Source organism: Orbicella faveolata, unplaced genomic scaffold, assembly GCF_042242905.1.
Source record: "Orbicella faveolata isolate gen_17 unplaced genomic scaffold, um_ofav_v1 contig_4, whole genome shotgun sequence".
Taxonomy (NCBI): Eukaryota; Metazoa; Cnidaria; class Anthozoa; order Scleractinia; family Merulinidae; genus Orbicella; species Orbicella faveolata.
The window spans coordinates 18,941-34,089 of record NW_028301569.1 but is presented as its reverse complement, the minus strand read 5'-3'; the positions used below and the strand labels follow the sequence as shown (position 1 = coordinate 34,089).

At 44.7% G+C, this 15,149-nt stretch overlaps 11 non-coding genes and 19 pseudogenes across 11 annotated transcripts; all 30 read right to left on the bottom strand.

The window, feature by feature from the left end:
• Positions 1 to 227: 227 nt before the first annotated feature.
• On the bottom strand, positions 228 to 346 carry LOC149100420 (5S ribosomal RNA; annotated as a pseudogene).
• Positions 347 to 731: 385 nt separating this feature from the next.
• Positions 732 to 850, bottom strand: LOC149100419 (5S ribosomal RNA; annotated as a pseudogene).
• A 384-nt stretch (positions 851 to 1,234) lies between these two features.
• LOC149100418 (5S ribosomal RNA) lies at positions 1,235 to 1,353 on the bottom strand (annotated as a pseudogene).
• A 385-nt stretch (positions 1,354 to 1,738) lies between these two features.
• LOC149100417 (5S ribosomal RNA) lies at positions 1,739 to 1,857 on the bottom strand (annotated as a pseudogene).
• A 384-nt stretch (positions 1,858 to 2,241) lies between these two features.
• Positions 2,242 to 2,360, bottom strand: LOC149100416 (5S ribosomal RNA; annotated as a pseudogene).
• Positions 2,361 to 2,745: 385 nt separating this feature from the next.
• Positions 2,746 to 2,864, bottom strand: LOC149100415 (5S ribosomal RNA). Its single transcript, XR_016203275.1, has one exon. It is a non-coding gene; the product is annotated as a 5S ribosomal RNA (ribosomal RNA).
• A 385-nt stretch (positions 2,865 to 3,249) lies between these two features.
• LOC149100414 (5S ribosomal RNA) lies at positions 3,250 to 3,368 on the bottom strand. The gene has a single exon (XR_016203274.1). It is a non-coding gene; the product is annotated as a 5S ribosomal RNA (ribosomal RNA).
• A 384-nt stretch (positions 3,369 to 3,752) lies between these two features.
• Positions 3,753 to 3,871, bottom strand: LOC149100413 (5S ribosomal RNA; annotated as a pseudogene).
• A 384-nt stretch (positions 3,872 to 4,255) lies between these two features.
• LOC149100412 (5S ribosomal RNA) lies at positions 4,256 to 4,374 on the bottom strand (annotated as a pseudogene).
• A 384-nt stretch (positions 4,375 to 4,758) lies between these two features.
• LOC149100411 (5S ribosomal RNA) lies at positions 4,759 to 4,877 on the bottom strand. The gene has a single exon (XR_016203273.1). It is a non-coding gene; the product is annotated as a 5S ribosomal RNA (ribosomal RNA).
• A 384-nt stretch (positions 4,878 to 5,261) lies between these two features.
• On the bottom strand, positions 5,262 to 5,380 carry LOC149100410 (5S ribosomal RNA; annotated as a pseudogene).
• A 385-nt stretch (positions 5,381 to 5,765) lies between these two features.
• On the bottom strand, positions 5,766 to 5,884 carry LOC149100409 (5S ribosomal RNA). The gene has a single exon (XR_016203271.1). It is a non-coding gene; the product is annotated as a 5S ribosomal RNA (ribosomal RNA).
• A 384-nt stretch (positions 5,885 to 6,268) lies between these two features.
• Positions 6,269 to 6,387, bottom strand: LOC149100408 (5S ribosomal RNA; annotated as a pseudogene).
• A 385-nt stretch (positions 6,388 to 6,772) lies between these two features.
• Positions 6,773 to 6,891, bottom strand: LOC149100407 (5S ribosomal RNA; annotated as a pseudogene).
• A 384-nt stretch (positions 6,892 to 7,275) lies between these two features.
• Positions 7,276 to 7,394, bottom strand: LOC149100406 (5S ribosomal RNA; annotated as a pseudogene).
• A 385-nt stretch (positions 7,395 to 7,779) lies between these two features.
• LOC149100405 (5S ribosomal RNA) lies at positions 7,780 to 7,898 on the bottom strand (annotated as a pseudogene).
• A 384-nt stretch (positions 7,899 to 8,282) lies between these two features.
• Positions 8,283 to 8,401, bottom strand: LOC149100404 (5S ribosomal RNA; annotated as a pseudogene).
• A 385-nt stretch (positions 8,402 to 8,786) lies between these two features.
• LOC149100403 (5S ribosomal RNA) lies at positions 8,787 to 8,905 on the bottom strand. The gene has a single exon (XR_016203270.1). It is a non-coding gene; the product is annotated as a 5S ribosomal RNA (ribosomal RNA).
• A 384-nt stretch (positions 8,906 to 9,289) lies between these two features.
• On the bottom strand, positions 9,290 to 9,408 carry LOC149100402 (5S ribosomal RNA; annotated as a pseudogene).
• Positions 9,409 to 9,793: 385 nt separating this feature from the next.
• LOC149100401 (5S ribosomal RNA) lies at positions 9,794 to 9,912 on the bottom strand. Its single transcript, XR_016203269.1, has one exon. It is a non-coding gene; the product is annotated as a 5S ribosomal RNA (ribosomal RNA).
• A 384-nt stretch (positions 9,913 to 10,296) lies between these two features.
• LOC149100400 (5S ribosomal RNA) lies at positions 10,297 to 10,415 on the bottom strand (annotated as a pseudogene).
• A 385-nt stretch (positions 10,416 to 10,800) lies between these two features.
• LOC149100399 (5S ribosomal RNA) lies at positions 10,801 to 10,919 on the bottom strand (annotated as a pseudogene).
• A 384-nt stretch (positions 10,920 to 11,303) lies between these two features.
• On the bottom strand, positions 11,304 to 11,422 carry LOC149100398 (5S ribosomal RNA; annotated as a pseudogene).
• A 385-nt stretch (positions 11,423 to 11,807) lies between these two features.
• LOC149100397 (5S ribosomal RNA) lies at positions 11,808 to 11,926 on the bottom strand. The gene has a single exon (XR_016203268.1). It is a non-coding gene; the product is annotated as a 5S ribosomal RNA (ribosomal RNA).
• Positions 11,927 to 12,310: 384 nt separating this feature from the next.
• LOC149100396 (5S ribosomal RNA) lies at positions 12,311 to 12,429 on the bottom strand (annotated as a pseudogene).
• A 385-nt stretch (positions 12,430 to 12,814) lies between these two features.
• LOC149100395 (5S ribosomal RNA) lies at positions 12,815 to 12,933 on the bottom strand. Its single transcript, XR_016203267.1, has one exon. It is a non-coding gene; the product is annotated as a 5S ribosomal RNA (ribosomal RNA).
• A 384-nt stretch (positions 12,934 to 13,317) lies between these two features.
• On the bottom strand, positions 13,318 to 13,436 carry LOC149100394 (5S ribosomal RNA). Its single transcript, XR_016203266.1, has one exon. It is a non-coding gene; the product is annotated as a 5S ribosomal RNA (ribosomal RNA).
• Positions 13,437 to 13,821: 385 nt separating this feature from the next.
• LOC149100393 (5S ribosomal RNA) lies at positions 13,822 to 13,940 on the bottom strand. Its single transcript, XR_016203265.1, has one exon. It is a non-coding gene; the product is annotated as a 5S ribosomal RNA (ribosomal RNA).
• A 385-nt stretch (positions 13,941 to 14,325) lies between these two features.
• Positions 14,326 to 14,444, bottom strand: LOC149100392 (5S ribosomal RNA; annotated as a pseudogene).
• A 384-nt stretch (positions 14,445 to 14,828) lies between these two features.
• On the bottom strand, positions 14,829 to 14,947 carry LOC149100391 (5S ribosomal RNA). Its single transcript, XR_016203264.1, has one exon. It is a non-coding gene; the product is annotated as a 5S ribosomal RNA (ribosomal RNA).
• Between the last annotated feature and the right edge of the window lie 202 nt (positions 14,948 to 15,149).

Sequence of the window (15,149 nt, the reverse complement as noted above, 5' to 3'; positions counted from 1 at the left end):
CGATTCTCCAATGGTCAGTCATCAAAGCCACATTCAAGAGATTGCCTCCAGTGTGCTGCTCAGTGTTGCAGTGCTGTAATCAAACAAGAAAATCTTCTAATATGCTGTCAACTTGCTGCAAAAATAATTCCAAAAAAAAAAGACAACATTTTGAAAACAGAGGGATCAATGATGTGGAGGCGTATGGAAATCTTCTCTGAAGAGTCCAGTCCCAAAATGGCTCCAAAAGTCTACAACACGGCGTATTCCCAGGTGGTCACCCAGCCAGGTACTGACGCCGCCCAACAGGACTTGACTTCGGTCATCGGACGAGAACCGGTACGTTCCCTGTGGTGTGGTCGTAGACGAAAGAAACAACTCAAACCTTGCCCAATTGCTTGGACTCTCTTTTAAGTCTCTTAGAAGGAAGGCCTTTAATTGCTGTTGTCATGAATTTCCAATTACGTCTCGGCTACTTAACCCAGAGATTCCAAAGCCAGCTAAGACTTCAAATCACAAAAGGGCGATTCTCCAATGGTCAGTCATCAAAGCCACATTCAAGAGATTGCCTCCAGTGTGCTGCTCAGTGTTGCAGTGCTGTAATCAAACAAGAAAATCTTCTAATATGCTGTCAACTTGCTGCAAAAATAATTCCAAAAAAAAAAAGACAACATTTTGAAAACAGAGGGATCAATGATGTGGAGGCGTATGGAAATCTTCTCTGAAGAGTCCAGTCCCAAAATGGCTCCAAAAGTCTACAACACGGCGTATTCCCAGGTGGTCACCCAGCCAGGTACTGACGCCGCCCAACAGGACTTGACTTCGGTCATCGGACGAGAACCGGTACGTTCCCTGTGGTGTGGTCGTAGACGAAAGAAACAACTCAAACCTTGCCCAATTGCTTGGACTCTCTTTTAAGTCTCTTAGAAGGAAGGCCTTTAATTGCTGTTGTCATGAATTTCCAATTACGTCTCGGCTACTTAACCCAGAGATTCCAAAGCCAGCTAAGACTTCAAATCACAAAAGGGCGATTCTCCAATGGTCAGTCATCAAAGCCACATTCAAGAGATTGCCTCCAGTGTGCTGCTCAGTGTTGCAGTGCTGTAATCAAACAAGAAAATCTTCTAATATGCTGTCAACTTGCTGGAAAAATAATTCCAAAAAAAAAAGACAACATTTTGAAAACAGAGGGATCAATGATGTGGAGGCGTATGGAAATCTTCTCTGAAGAGTCCAGTCCCAAAATGGCTCCAAAAGTCTACAACACGGCGTATTCCCAGGTGGTCACCCAGCCAGGTACTGACGCCGCCCAACAGGACTTGACTTCGGTCATCGGACGAGAACCGGTACGTTCCCTGTGGTGTGGTCGTAGACGAAAGAAACAACTCAAACCTTGCCCAATTGCTTGGACTCTCTTTTAAGTCTCTTAGAAGGAAGGCCTTTAATTGCTGTTGTCATGAATTTCCAATTACGTCTCGGCTACTTAACCCAGAGATTCCAAAGCCAGCTAAGACTTCAAATCACAAAAGGGCGATTCTCCAATGGTCAGTCATCAAAGCCACATTCAAGAGATTGCCTCCAGTGTGCTGCTCAGTGTTGCAGTGCTGTAATCAAACAAGAAAATCTTCTAATATGCTGTCAACTTGCTGGAAAAATAATTCCAAAAAAAAAAAGACAACATTTTGAAAACAGAGGGATCAATGATGTGGAGGCGTATGGAAATCTTCTCTGAAGAGTCCAGTCCCAAAATGGCTCCAAAAGTCTACAACACGGCGTATTCCCAGGTGGTCACCCAGCCAGGTACTGACGCCGTCCAACAGGACTTGACTTCGGTGATCGGACGAGAACCGGTACGTTCCCTGTGGTGTGGTCGTAGACGAAAGAAACAACTCAAACCTTGCCCAATTGCTTGGACTCTCTTTTAAGTCTCTTAGAAGGAAGGCCTTTAATTGCTGTTGTCATGAATTTCCAATTACGTCTCGGCTACTTAACCCAGAGATTCCAAAGCCAGCTAAGACTTCAAATCACAAAAGGGCGATTCTCCAATGGTCAGTCATCAAAGCCACATTCAAGAGATTGCCTCCAGTGTGCTGCTCAGTGTTGCAGTGCTGTAATCAAACAAGAAAATCTTCTAATATGCTGTCAACTTGCTGCAAAAATAATTCCAAAAAAAAAAGACAACATTTTGAAAACAGAGGGATCAATGATGTGGAGGCGTATGGAAATCTTCTCTGAAGAGTCCAGTCCCAAAATGGCTCCAAAAGTCTACAACACGGCGTATTCCCAGGTGGTCACCCAGCCAGGTACTGACGCCGCCCAACAGGACTTGACTTCGGTCATCGGACGAGAACCGGTACGTTCCCTGTGGTGTGGTCGTAGACGAAAGAAACAACTCAAACCTTGCCCAATTGCTTGGACTCTCTTTTAAGTCTCTTAGAAGGAAGGCCTTTAATTGCTGTTGTCATGAATTTCCAATTACGTCTCGGCTACTTAACCCAGAGATTCCAAAGCCAGCTAAGACTTCAAATCACAAAAGGGCGATTCTCCAATGGTCAGTCATCAAAGCCACATTCAAGAGATTGCCTCCAGTGTGCTGCTCAGTGTTGCAGTGCTGTAATCAAACAAGAAAATCTTCTAATATGCTGTCAACTTGCTGGAAAAATAATTCCAAAAAAAAAAAGACAACATTTTGAAAACAGAGGGATCAATGATGTGGAGGCGTATGGAAATCTTCTCTGAAGAGTCCAGTCCCAAAATGGCTCCAAAAGTCTACAACACGGCGTATTCCCAGGTGGTCACCCAGCCAGGTACTGACGCCGCCCAACAGGACTTGACTTCGGTGATCGGACGAGAACCGGTACGTTCCCTGTGGTGTGGTCGTAGACGAAAGAAACAACTCAAACCTTGCCCAATTGCTTGGACTCTCTTTTAAGTCTCTTAGAAGGAAGGCCTTTAATTGCTGTTGTCATGAATTTCCAATTACGTCTCGGCTACTTAACCCAGAGATTCCAAAGCCAGCTAAGACTTCAAATCACAAAAGGGCGATTCTCCAATGGTCAGTCATCAAAGCCACATTCAAGAGATTGCCTCCAGTGTGCTGCTCAGTGTTGCAGTGCTGTAATCAAACAAGAAAATCTTCTAATATGCTGTCAACTTGCTGCAAAAATAATTCCAAAAAAAAAAAGACAACATTTTGAAAACAGAGGGATCAATGATGTGGAGGCGTATGGAAATCTTCTCTGAAGAGTCCAGTCCCAAAATGGCTCCAAAAGTCTACAACACGGCGTATTCCCAGGTGGTCACCCAGCCAGGTACTGACGCCGCCCAACAGGACTTGACTTCGGTGATCGGACGAGAACCGGTACGTTCCCTGTGGTGTGGTCGTAGACGAAAGAAACAACTCAAACCTTGCCCAATTGCTTGGACTCTCTTTTAAGTCTCTTAGAAGGAAGGCCTTTAATTGCTGTTGTCATGAATTTCCAATTACGTCTCGGCTACTTAACCCAGAGATTCCAAAGCCAGCTAAGACTTCAAATCACAAAAGGGCGATTCTCCAATGGTCAGTCATCAAAGCCACATTCAAGAGATTGCCTCCAGTGTGCTGCTCAGTGTTGCAGTGCTGTAATCAAACAAGAAAATCTTCTAATATGCTGTCAACTTGCTGGAAAAATAATTCCAAAAAAAAAAGACAACATTTTGAAAACAGAGGGATCAATGATGTGGAGGCGTATGGAAATCTTCTCTGAAGAGTCCAGTCCCAAAATGGCTCCAAAAGTCTACAACACGGCGTATTCCCAGGTGGTCACCCAGCCAGGTACTGACGCCGCCCAACAGGACTTGACTTCGGTCATCGGACGAGAACCGGTACGTTCCCTGTGGTGTGGTCGTAGACGAAAGAAACAACTCAAACCTTGCCCAATTGCTTGGACTCTCTTTTAAGTCTCTTAGAAGGAAGGCCTTTAATTGCTGTTGTCATGAATTTCCAATTACGTCTCGGCTACTTAACCCAGAGATTCCAAAGCCAGCTAAGACTTCAAATCACAAAAGGGCGATTCTCCAATGGTCAGTCATCAAAGCCACATTCAAGAGATTGCCTCCAGTGTGCTGCTCAGTGTTGCAGTGCTGTAATCAAACAAGAAAATCTTCTAATATGCTGTCAACTTGCTGCAAAAATAATTCCAAAAAAAAAAGACAACATTTTGAAAACAGAGGGATCAATGATGTGGAGGCGTATGGAAATCTTCTCTGAAGAGTCCAGTCCCAAAATGGCTCCAAAAGTCTACAACACGGCGTATTCCCAGGTGGTCACCCAGCCAGGTACTGACGCCGCCCAACAGGACTTGACTTCGGTCATCGGACGAGAACCGGTACGTTCCCTGTGGTGTGGTCGTAGACGAAAGAAACAACTCAAACCTTGCCCAATTGCTTGGACTCTCTTTTAAGTCTCTTAGAAGGAAGGCCTTTAATTGCTGTTGTCATGAATTTCCAATTACGTCTCGGCTACTTAACCCAGAGATTCCAAAGCCAGCTAAGACTTCAAATCACAAAAGGGCGATTCTCCAATGGTCAGTCATCAAAGCCACATTCAAGAGATTGCCTCCAGTGTGCTGCTCAGTGTTGCAGTGCTGTAATCAAACAAGAAAATCTTCTAATATGCTGTCAACTTGCTGGAAAAATAATTCCAAAAAAAAAAGACAACATTTTGAAAACAGAGGGATCAATGATGTGGAGGCGTATGGAAATCTTCTCTGAAGAGTCCAGTCCCAAAATGGCTCCAAAAGTCTACAACACGGCGTATTCCCAGGTGGTCACCCAGCCAGGTACTGACGCCGCCCAACAGGACTTGACTTCGGTGATCGGACGAGAACCGGTACGTTCCCTGTGGTGTGGTCGTAGACGAAAGAAACAACTCAAACCTTGCCCAATTGCTTGGACTCTCTTTTAAGTCTCTTAGAAGGAAGGCCTTTAATTGCTGTTGTCATGAATTTCCAATTACGTCTCGGCTACTTAACCCAGAGATTCCAAAGCCAGCTAAGACTTCAAATCACAAAAGGGCGATTCTCCAATGGTCAGTCATCAAAGCCACATTCAAGAGATTGCCTCCAGTGTGCTGCTCAGTGTTGCAGTGCTGTAATCAAACAAGAAAATCTTCTAATATGCTGTCAACTTGCTGGAAAAATAATTCCAAAAAAAAAAGACAACATTTTGAAAACAGAGGGATCAATGATGTGGAGGCGTATGGAAATCTTCTCTGAAGAGTCCAGTCCCAAAATGGCTCCAAAAGTCTACAACACGGCGTATTCCCAGGTGGTCACCCAGCCAGGTACTGACGCCGCCCAACAGGACTTGACTTCGGTCATCGGACGAGAACCGGTACGTTCCCTGTGGTGTGGTCGTAGACGAAAGAAACAACTCAAACCTTGCCCAATTGCTTGGACTCTCTTTTAAGTCTCTTAGAAGGAAGGCCTTTAATTGCTGTTGTCATGAATTTCCAATTACGTCTCGGCTACTTAACCCAGAGATTCCAAAGCCAGCTAAGACTTCAAATCACAAAAGGGCGATTCTCCAATGGTCAGTCATCAAAGCCACATTCAAGAGATTGCCTCCAGTGTGCTGCTCAGTGTTGCAGTGCTGTAATCAAACAAGAAAATCTTCTAATATGCTGTCAACTTGCTGGAAAAATAATTCCAAAAAAAAAAAGACAACATTTTGAAAACAGAGGGATCAATGATGTGGAGGCGTATGGAAATCTTCTCTGAAGAGTCCAGTCCCAAAATGGCTCCAAAAGTCTACAACACGGCGTATTCCCAGGTGGTCACCCAGCCAGGTACTGACGCCGCCCAACAGGACTTGACTTCGGTGATCGGACGAGAACCGGTACGTTCCCTGTGGTGTGGTCGTAGACGAAAGAAACAACTCAAACCTTGCCCAATTGCTTGGACTCTCTTTTAAGTCTCTTAGAAGGAAGGCCTTTAATTGCTGTTGTCATGAATTTCCAATTACGTCTCGGCTACTTAACCCAGAGATTCCAAAGCCAGCTAAGACTTCAAATCACAAAAGGGCGATTCTCCAATGGTCAGTCATCAAAGCCACATTCAAGAGATTGCCTCCAGTGTGCTGCTCAGTGTTGCAGTGCTGTAATCAAACAAGAAAATCTTCTAATATGCTGTCAACTTGCTGGAAAAATAATTCCAAAAAAAAAAGACAACATTTTGAAAACAGAGGGATCAATGATGTGGAGGCGTATGGAAATCTTCTCTGAAGAGTCCAGTCCCAAAATGGCTCCAAAAGTCTACAACACGGCGTATTCCCAGGTGGTCACCCAGCCAGGTACTGACGCCGCCCAACAGGACTTGACTTCGGTCATCGGACGAGAACCGGTACGTTCCCTGTGGTGTGGTCGTAGACGAAAGAAACAACTCAAACCTTGCCCAATTGCTTGGACTCTCTTTTAAGTCTCTTAGAAGGAAGGCCTTTAATTGCTGTTGTCATGAATTTCCAATTACGTCTCGGCTACTTAACCCAGAGATTCCAAAGCCAGCTAAGACTTCAAATCACAAAAGGGCGATTCTCCAATGGTCAGTCATCAAAGCCACATTCAAGAGATTGCCTCCAGTGTGCTGCTCAGTGTTGCAGTGCTGTAATCAAACAAGAAAATCTTCTAATATGCTGTCAACTTGCTGGAAAAATAATTCCAAAAAAAAAAAGACAACATTTTGAAAACAGAGGGATCAATGATGTGGAGGCGTATGGAAATCTTCTCTGAAGAGTCCAGTCCCAAAATGGCTCCAAAAGTCTACAACACGGCGTATTCCCAGGTGGTCACCCAGCCAGGTACTGACGCCGCCCAACAGGACTTGACTTCGGTCATCGGACGAGAACCGGTACGTTCCCTGTGGTGTGGTCGTAGACGAAAGAAACAACTCAAACCTTGCCCAATTGCTTGGACTCTCTTTTAAGTCTCTTAGAAGGAAGGCCTTTAATTGCTGTTGTCATGAATTTCCAATTACGTCTCGGCTACTTAACCCAGAGATTCCAAAGCCAGCTAAGACTTCAAATCACAAAAGGGCGATTCTCCAATGGTCAGTCATCAAAGCCACATTCAAGAGATTGCCTCCAGTGTGCTGCTCAGTGTTGCAGTGCTGTAATCAAACAAGAAAATCTTCTAATATGCTGTCAACTTGCTGGAAAAATAATTCCAAAAAAAAAAGACAACATTTTGAAAACAGAGGGATCAATGATGTGGAGGCGTATGGAAATCTTCTCTGAAGAGTCCAGTCCCAAAATGGCTCCAAAAGTCTACAACACGGCGTATTCCCAGGTGGTCACCCAGCCAGGTACTGACGCCGCCCAACAGGACTTGACTTCGGTCATCGGACGAGAACCGGTACGTTCCCTGTGGTGTGGTCGTAGACGAAAGAAACAACTCAAACCTTGCCCAATTGCTTGGACTCTCTTTTAAGTCTCTTAGAAGGAAGGCCTTTAATTGCTGTTGTCATGAATTTCCAATTACGTCTCGGCTACTTAACCCAGAGATTCCAAAGCCAGCTAAGACTTCAAATCACAAAAGGGCGATTCTCCAATGGTCAGTCATCAAAGCCACATTCAAGAGATTGCCTCCAGTGTGCTGCTCAGTGTTGCAGTGCTGTAATCAAACAAGAAAATCTTCTAATATGCTGTCAACTTGCTGGAAAAATAATTCCAAAAAAAAAAAGACAACATTTTGAAAACAGAGGGATCAATGATGTGGAGGCGTATGGAAATCTTCTCTGAAGAGTCCAGTCCCAAAATGGCTCCAAAAGTCTACAACACGGCGTATTCCCAGGTGGTCACCCAGCCAGGTACTGACGCCGCCCAACAGGACTTGACTTCGGTCATCGGACGAGAACCGGTACGTTCCCTGTGGTGTGGTCGTAGACGAAAGAAACAACTCAAACCTTGCCCAATTGCTTGGACTCTCTTTTAAGTCTCTTAGAAGGAAGGCCTTTAATTGCTGTTGTCATGAATTTCCAATTACGTCTCGGCTACTTAACCCAGAGATTCCAAAGCCAGCTAAGACTTCAAATCACAAAAGGGCGATTCTCCAATGGTCAGTCATCAAAGCCACATTCAAGAGATTGCCTCCAGTGTGCTGCTCAGTGTTGCAGTGCTGTAATCAAACAAGAAAATCTTCTAATATGCTGTCAACTTGCTGGAAAAATAATTCCAAAAAAAAAAGACAACATTTTGAAAACAGAGGGATCAATGATGTGGAGGCGTATGGAAATCTTCTCTGAAGAGTCCAGTCCCAAAATGGCTCCAAAAGTCTACAACACGGCGTATTCCCAGGTGGTCACCCAGCCAGGTACTGACGCCGCCCAACAGGACTTGACTTCGGTCATCGGACGAGAACCGGTACGTTCCCTGTGGTGTGGTCGTAGACGAAAGAAACAACTCAAACCTTGCCCAATTGCTTGGACTCTCTTTTAAGTCTCTTAGAAGGAAGGCCTTTAATTGCTGTTGTCATGAATTTCCAATTACGTCTCGGCTACTTAACCCAGAGATTCCAAAGCCAGCTAAGACTTCAAATCACAAAAGGGCGATTCTCCAATGGTCAGTCATCAAAGCCACATTCAAGAGATTGCCTCCAGTGTGCTGCTCAGTGTTGCAGTGCTGTAATCAAACAAGAAAATCTTCTAATATGCTGTCAACTTGCTGGAAAAATAATTCCAAAAAAAAAAAGACAACATTTTGAAAACAGAGGGATCAATGATGTGGAGGCGTATGGAAATCTTCTCTGAAGAGTCCAGTCCCAAAATGGCTCCAAAAGTCTACAACACGGCGTATTCCCAGGTGGTCACCCAGCCAGGTACTGACGCCGCCCAACAGGACTTGACTTCGGTGATCGGACGAGAACCGGTACGTTCCCTGTGGTGTGGTCGTAGACGAAAGAAACAACTCAAACCTTGCCCAATTGCTTGGACTCTCTTTTAAGTCTCTTAGAAGGAAGGCCTTTAATTGCTGTTGTCATGAATTTCCAATTACGTCTCGGCTACTTAACCCAGAGATTCCAAAGCCAGCTAAGACTTCAAATCACAAAAGGGCGATTCTCCAATGGTCAGTCATCAAAGCCACATTCAAGAGATTGCCTCCAGTGTGCTGCTCAGTGTTGCAGTGCTGTAATCAAACAAGAAAATCTTCTAATATGCTGTCAACTTGCTGGAAAAATAATTCCAAAAAAAAAAGACAACATTTTGAAAACAGAGGGATCAATGATGTGGAGGCGTATGGAAATCTTCTCTGAAGAGTCCAGTCCCAAAATGGCTCCAAAAGTCTACAACACGGCGTATTCCCAGGTGGTCACCCAGCCAGGTACTGACGCCGCCCAACAGGACTTGACTTCGGTCATCGGACGAGAACCGGTACGTTCCCTGTGGTGTGGTCGTAGACGAAAGAAACAACTCAAACCTTGCCCAATTGCTTGGACTCTCTTTTAAGTCTCTTAGAAGGAAGGCCTTTAATTGCTGTTGTCATGAATTTCCAATTACGTCTCGGCTACTTAACCCAGAGATTCCAAAGCCAGCTAAGACTTCAAATCACAAAAGGGCGATTCTCCAATGGTCAGTCATCAAAGCCACATTCAAGAGATTGCCTCCAGTGTGCTGCTCAGTGTTGCAGTGCTGTAATCAAACAAGAAAATCTTCTAATATGCTGTCAACTTGCTGGAAAAATAATTCCAAAAAAAAAAAGACAACATTTTGAAAACAGAGGGATCAATGATGTGGAGGCGTATGGAAATCTTCTCTGAAGAGTCCAGTCCCAAAATGGCTCCAAAAGTCTACAACACGGCGTATTCCCAGGTGGTCACCCAGCCAGGTACTGACGCCGCCCAACAGGACTTGACTTCGGTGATCGGACGAGAACCGGTACGTTCCCTGTGGTGTGGTCGTAGACGAAAGAAACAACTCAAACCTTGCCCAATTGCTTGGACTCTCTTTTAAGTCTCTTAGAAGGAAGGCCTTTAATTGCTGTTGTCATGAATTTCCAATTACGTCTCGGCTACTTAACCCAGAGATTCCAAAGCCAGCTAAGACTTCAAATCACAAAAGGGCGATTCTCCAATGGTCAGTCATCAAAGCCACATTCAAGAGATTGCCTCCAGTGTGCTGCTCAGTGTTGCAGTGCTGTAATCAAACAAGAAAATCTTCTAATATGCTGTCAACTTGCTGGAAAAATAATTCCAAAAAAAAAAGACAACATTTTGAAAACAGAGGGATCAATGATGTGGAGGCGTATGGAAATCTTCTCTGAAGAGTCCAGTCCCAAAATGGCTCCAAAAGTCTACAACACGGCGTATTCCCAGGTGGTCACCCAGCCAGGTACTGACGCCGCCCAACAGGACTTGACTTCGGTCATCGGACGAGAACCGGTACGTTCCCTGTGGTGTGGTCGTAGACGAAAGAAACAACTCAAACCTTGCCCAATTGCTTGGACTCTCTTTTAAGTCTCTTAGAAGGAAGGCCTTTAATTGCTGTTGTCATGAATTTCCAATTACGTCTCGGCTACTTAACCCAGAGATTCCAAAGCCAGCTAAGACTTCAAATCACAAAAGGGCGATTCTCCAATGGTCAGTCATCAAAGCCACATTCAAGAGATTGCCTCCAGTGTGCTGCTCAGTGTTGCAGTGCTGTAATCAAACAAGAAAATCTTCTAATATGCTGTCAACTTGCTGGAAAAATAATTCCAAAAAAAAAAAGACAACATTTTGAAAACAGAGGGATCAATGATGTGGAGGCGTATGGAAATCTTCTCTGAAGAGTCCAGTCCCAAAATGGCTCCAAAAGTCTACAACACGGCGTATTCCCAGGTGGTCACCCAGCCAGGTACTGACGCCGCCCAACAGGACTTGACTTCGGTCATCGGACGAGAACCGGTACGTTCCCTGTGGTGTGGTCGTAGACGAAAGAAACAACTCAAACCTTGCCCAATTGCTTGGACTCTCTTTTAAGTCTCTTAGAAGGAAGGCCTTTAATTGCTGTTGTCATGAATTTCCAATTACGTCTCGGCTACTTAACCCAGAGATTCCAAAGCCAGCTAAGACTTCAAATCACAAAAGGGCGATTCTCCAATGGTCAGTCATCAAAGCCACATTCAAGAGATTGCCTCCAGTGTGCTGCTCAGTGTTGCAGTGCTGTAATCAAACAAGAAAATCTTCTAATATGCTGTCAACTTGCTGGAAAAATAATTCCAAAAAAAAAAGACAACATTTTGAAAACAGAGGGATCAATGATGTGGAGGCGTATGGAAATCTTCTCTGAAGAGTCCAGTCCCAAAATGGCTCCAAAAGTCTACAACACGGCGTATTCCCAGGTGGTCACCCAGCCAGGTACTGACGCCGCCCAACAGGACTTGACTTCGGTCATCGGACGAGAACCGGTACGTTCCCTGTGGTGTGGTCGTAGACGAAAGAAACAACTCAAACCTTGCCCAATTGCTTGGACTCTCTTTTAAGTCTCTTAGAAGGAAGGCCTTTAATTGCTGTTGTCATGAATTTCCAATTACGTCTCGGCTACTTAACCCAGAGATTCCAAAGCCAGCTAAGACTTCAAATCACAAAAGGGCGATTCTCCAATGGTCAGTCATCAAAGCCACATTCAAGAGATTGCCTCCAGTGTGCTGCTCAGTGTTGCAGTGCTGTAATCAAACAAGAAAATCTTCTAATATGCTGTCAACTTGCTGGAAAAATAATTCCAAAAAAAAAAAGACAACATTTTGAAAACAGAGGGATCAATGATGTGGAGGCGTATGGAAATCTTCTCTGAAGAGTCCAGTCCCAAAATGGCTCCAAAAGTCTACAACACGGCGTATTCCCAGGTGGTCACCCAGCCAGGTACTGACGCCGCCCAACAGGACTTGACTTCGGTGATCGGACGAGAACCGGTACGTTCCCTGTGGTGTGGTCGTAGACGAAAGAAACAACTCAAACCTTGCCCAATTGCTTGGACTCTCTTTTAAGTCTCTTAGAAGGAAGGCCTTTAATTGCTGTTGTCATGAATTTCCAATTACGTCTCGGCTACTTAACCCAGAGATTCCAAAGCCAGCTAAGACTTCAAATCACAAAAGGGCGATTCTCCAATGGTCAGTCATCAAAGCCACATTCAAGAGATTGCCTCCAGTGTGCTGCTCAGTGTTGCAGTGCTGTAATCAAACAAGAAAATCTTCTAATATGCTGTCAACTTGCTGGAAAAATAATTCCAAAAAAAAAAGACAACATTTTGAAAACAGAGGGATCAATGATGTGGAGGCGTATGGAAATCTTCTCTGAAGAGTCCAGTCCCAAAATGGCTCCAAAAGTCTACAACACGGCGTATTCCCAGGTGGTCACCCAGCCAGGTACTGACGCCGCCCAACAGGACTTGACTTCGGTCATCGGACGAGAACCGGTACGTTCCCTGTGGTGTGGTCGTAGACGAAAGAAACAACTCAAACCTTGCCCAATTGCTTGGACTCTCTTTTAAGTCTCTTAGAAGGAAGGCCTTTAATTGCTGTTGTCATGAATTTCCAATTACGTCTCGGCTACTTAACCCAGAGATTCCAAAGCCAGCTAAGACTTCAAATCACAAAAGGGCGATTCTCCAATGGTCAGTCATCAAAGCCACATTCAAGAGATTGCCTCCAGTGTGCTGCTCAGTGTTGCAGTGCTGTAATCAAACAAGAAAATCTTCTAATATGCTGTCAACTTGCTGGAAAAATAATTCCAAAAAAAAAAAGACAACATTTTGAAAACAGAGGGATCAATGATGTGGAGGCGTATGGAAATCTTCTCTGAAGAGTCCAGTCCCAAAATGGCTCCAAAAGTCTACAACACGGCGTATTCCCAGGTGGTCACCCAGCCAGGTACTGACGCCGCCCAACAGGACTTGACTTCGGTGATCGGACGAGAACCGGTACGTTCCCTGTGGTGTGGTCGTAGACGAAAGAAACAACTCAAACCTTGCCCAATTGCTTGGACTCTCTTTTAAGTCTCTTAGAAGGAAGGCCTTTAATTGCTGTTGTCATGAATTTCCAATTACGTCTCGGCTACTTAACCCAGAGATTCCAAAGCCAGCTAAGACTTCAAATCACAAAAGGGCGATTCTCCAATGGTCAGTCATCAAAGCCACATTCAAGAGATTGCCTCCAGTGTGCTGCTCAGTGTTGCAGTGCTGTAATCAAACAAGAAAATCTTCTAATATGCTGTCAACTTGCTGCAAAAATAATTCCAAAAAAAAAAGACAACATTTTGAAAACAGAGGGATCAATGATGTGGAGGCGTATGGAAATCTTCTCTGAAGAGTCCAGTCCCAAAATGGCTCCAAAAGTCTACAACACGGCGTATTCCCAGGTGGTCACCCAGCCAGGTACTGACGCCGCCCAACAGGACTTGACTTCGGTGATCGGACGAGAACCGGTACGTTCCCTGTGGTGTGGTCGTAGACGAAAGAAACAACTCAAACCTTGCCCAATTGCTTGGACTCTCTTTTAAGTCTCTTAGAAGGAAGGCCTTTAATTGCTGTTGTCATGAATTTCCAATTACGTCTCGGCTACTTAACCCAGAGATTCCAAAGCCAGCTAAGACTTCAAATCACAAAAGGGCGATTCTCCAATGGTCAGTCATCAAAGCCACATTCAAGAGATTGCCTCCAGTGTGCTGCTCAGTGTTGCAGTGCTGTAATCAAACAAGAAAATCTTCTAATATGCTGTCAACTTGCTGGAAAAATAATTCCAAAAAAAAAAAGACAACATTTTGAAAACAGAGGGATCAATGATGTGGAGGCGTATGGAAATCTTCTCTGAAGAGTCCAGTCCCAAAATGGCTCCAAAAGTCTACAACACGGCGTATTCCCAGGTGGTCACCCAGCCAGGTACTGACGCCGCCCAACAGGACTTGACTTCGGTGATCGGACGAGAACCGGTACGTTCCCTGTGGTGTGGTCGTAGACGAAAGAAACAACTCAAACCTTGCCCAATTGCTTGGACTCTCTTTTAAGTCTCTTAGAAGGAAGGCCTTTAATTGCTGTTGTCATGAATTTCCAATTACGTCTCGGCTACTTAACCCAGAGATTCCAAAGCCAGCTAAGACTTCAAATCACAAAAGGGCGATTCTCCAATGGTCAGTCATCAAAGCCACATTCAAGAGATTGCCTCCAGTGTGCTGCTCAGTGTTGCAGTGCTGTAATCAAACAAGAAAATCTTCTAATATGCTGTCAACTTGCTGGAAAAATAATTCCAAAAAAAAAAAGACAACATTTTGAAAACAGAGGGATCAATGATGTGGAGGCGTATGGAAATCTTCTCTGAAGAGTCCAGTCCCAAAATGGCTCCAAAAGTCTACAACACGGCGTATTCCCAGGTGGTCACCCAGCCAGGTACTGACGCCGCCCAACAGGACTTGACTTCGGTCATCGGACGAGAACCGGTACGTTCCCTGTGGTGTGGTCGTAGACGAAAGAAACAACTCAAACCTTGCCCAATTGCTTGGACTCTCTTTTAAGTCTCTTAGAAGGAAGGCCTTTAATTGCTGTTGTCATGAATTTCCAATTACGTCTCGGCTACTTAACCCAGAGATTCCAAAGCCAGCTAAGACTTCAAATCACAAAAGGGCGATTCTCCAATGGTCAGTCATCAAAGCCACATTCAAGAGATTGCCTCCAGTGTGCTGCTCAGTGTTGCAGTGCTGTAATCAAACAAGAAAATCTTCTAATATGCTGTCAACTTGCTGCAAAAATAATTCCAAAAAAAAAAGACAACATTTTGAAAACAGAGGGATCAATGATGTGGAGGCGTATGGAAATCTTCTCTGAAGAGTCCAGTCCCAAAATGGCTCCAAAAGTCTACAACACGGCGTATTCCCAGGTGGTCACCCAGCCAGGTACTGACGCCGCCCAACAGGACTTGACTTCGGTGATCGGACGAGAACCGGTACGTTCCCTGTGGTGTGGTCGTAGACGAAAGAAACAACTCAAACCTTGCCCAATTGCTTGGACTCTCTTTTAAGTCTCTTAGAAGGAAGGCCTTTAATTGCTGTTGTCATGAATTTCCAATTACGTCTCGGCTACTTAACCCAGAGATTCCAAAGCCAGCTAAGACTTCAAATCACAAAAGGGCGATTCTCCAATGGTCAGTCATCAAAGCCACATTCAAGAGATTGC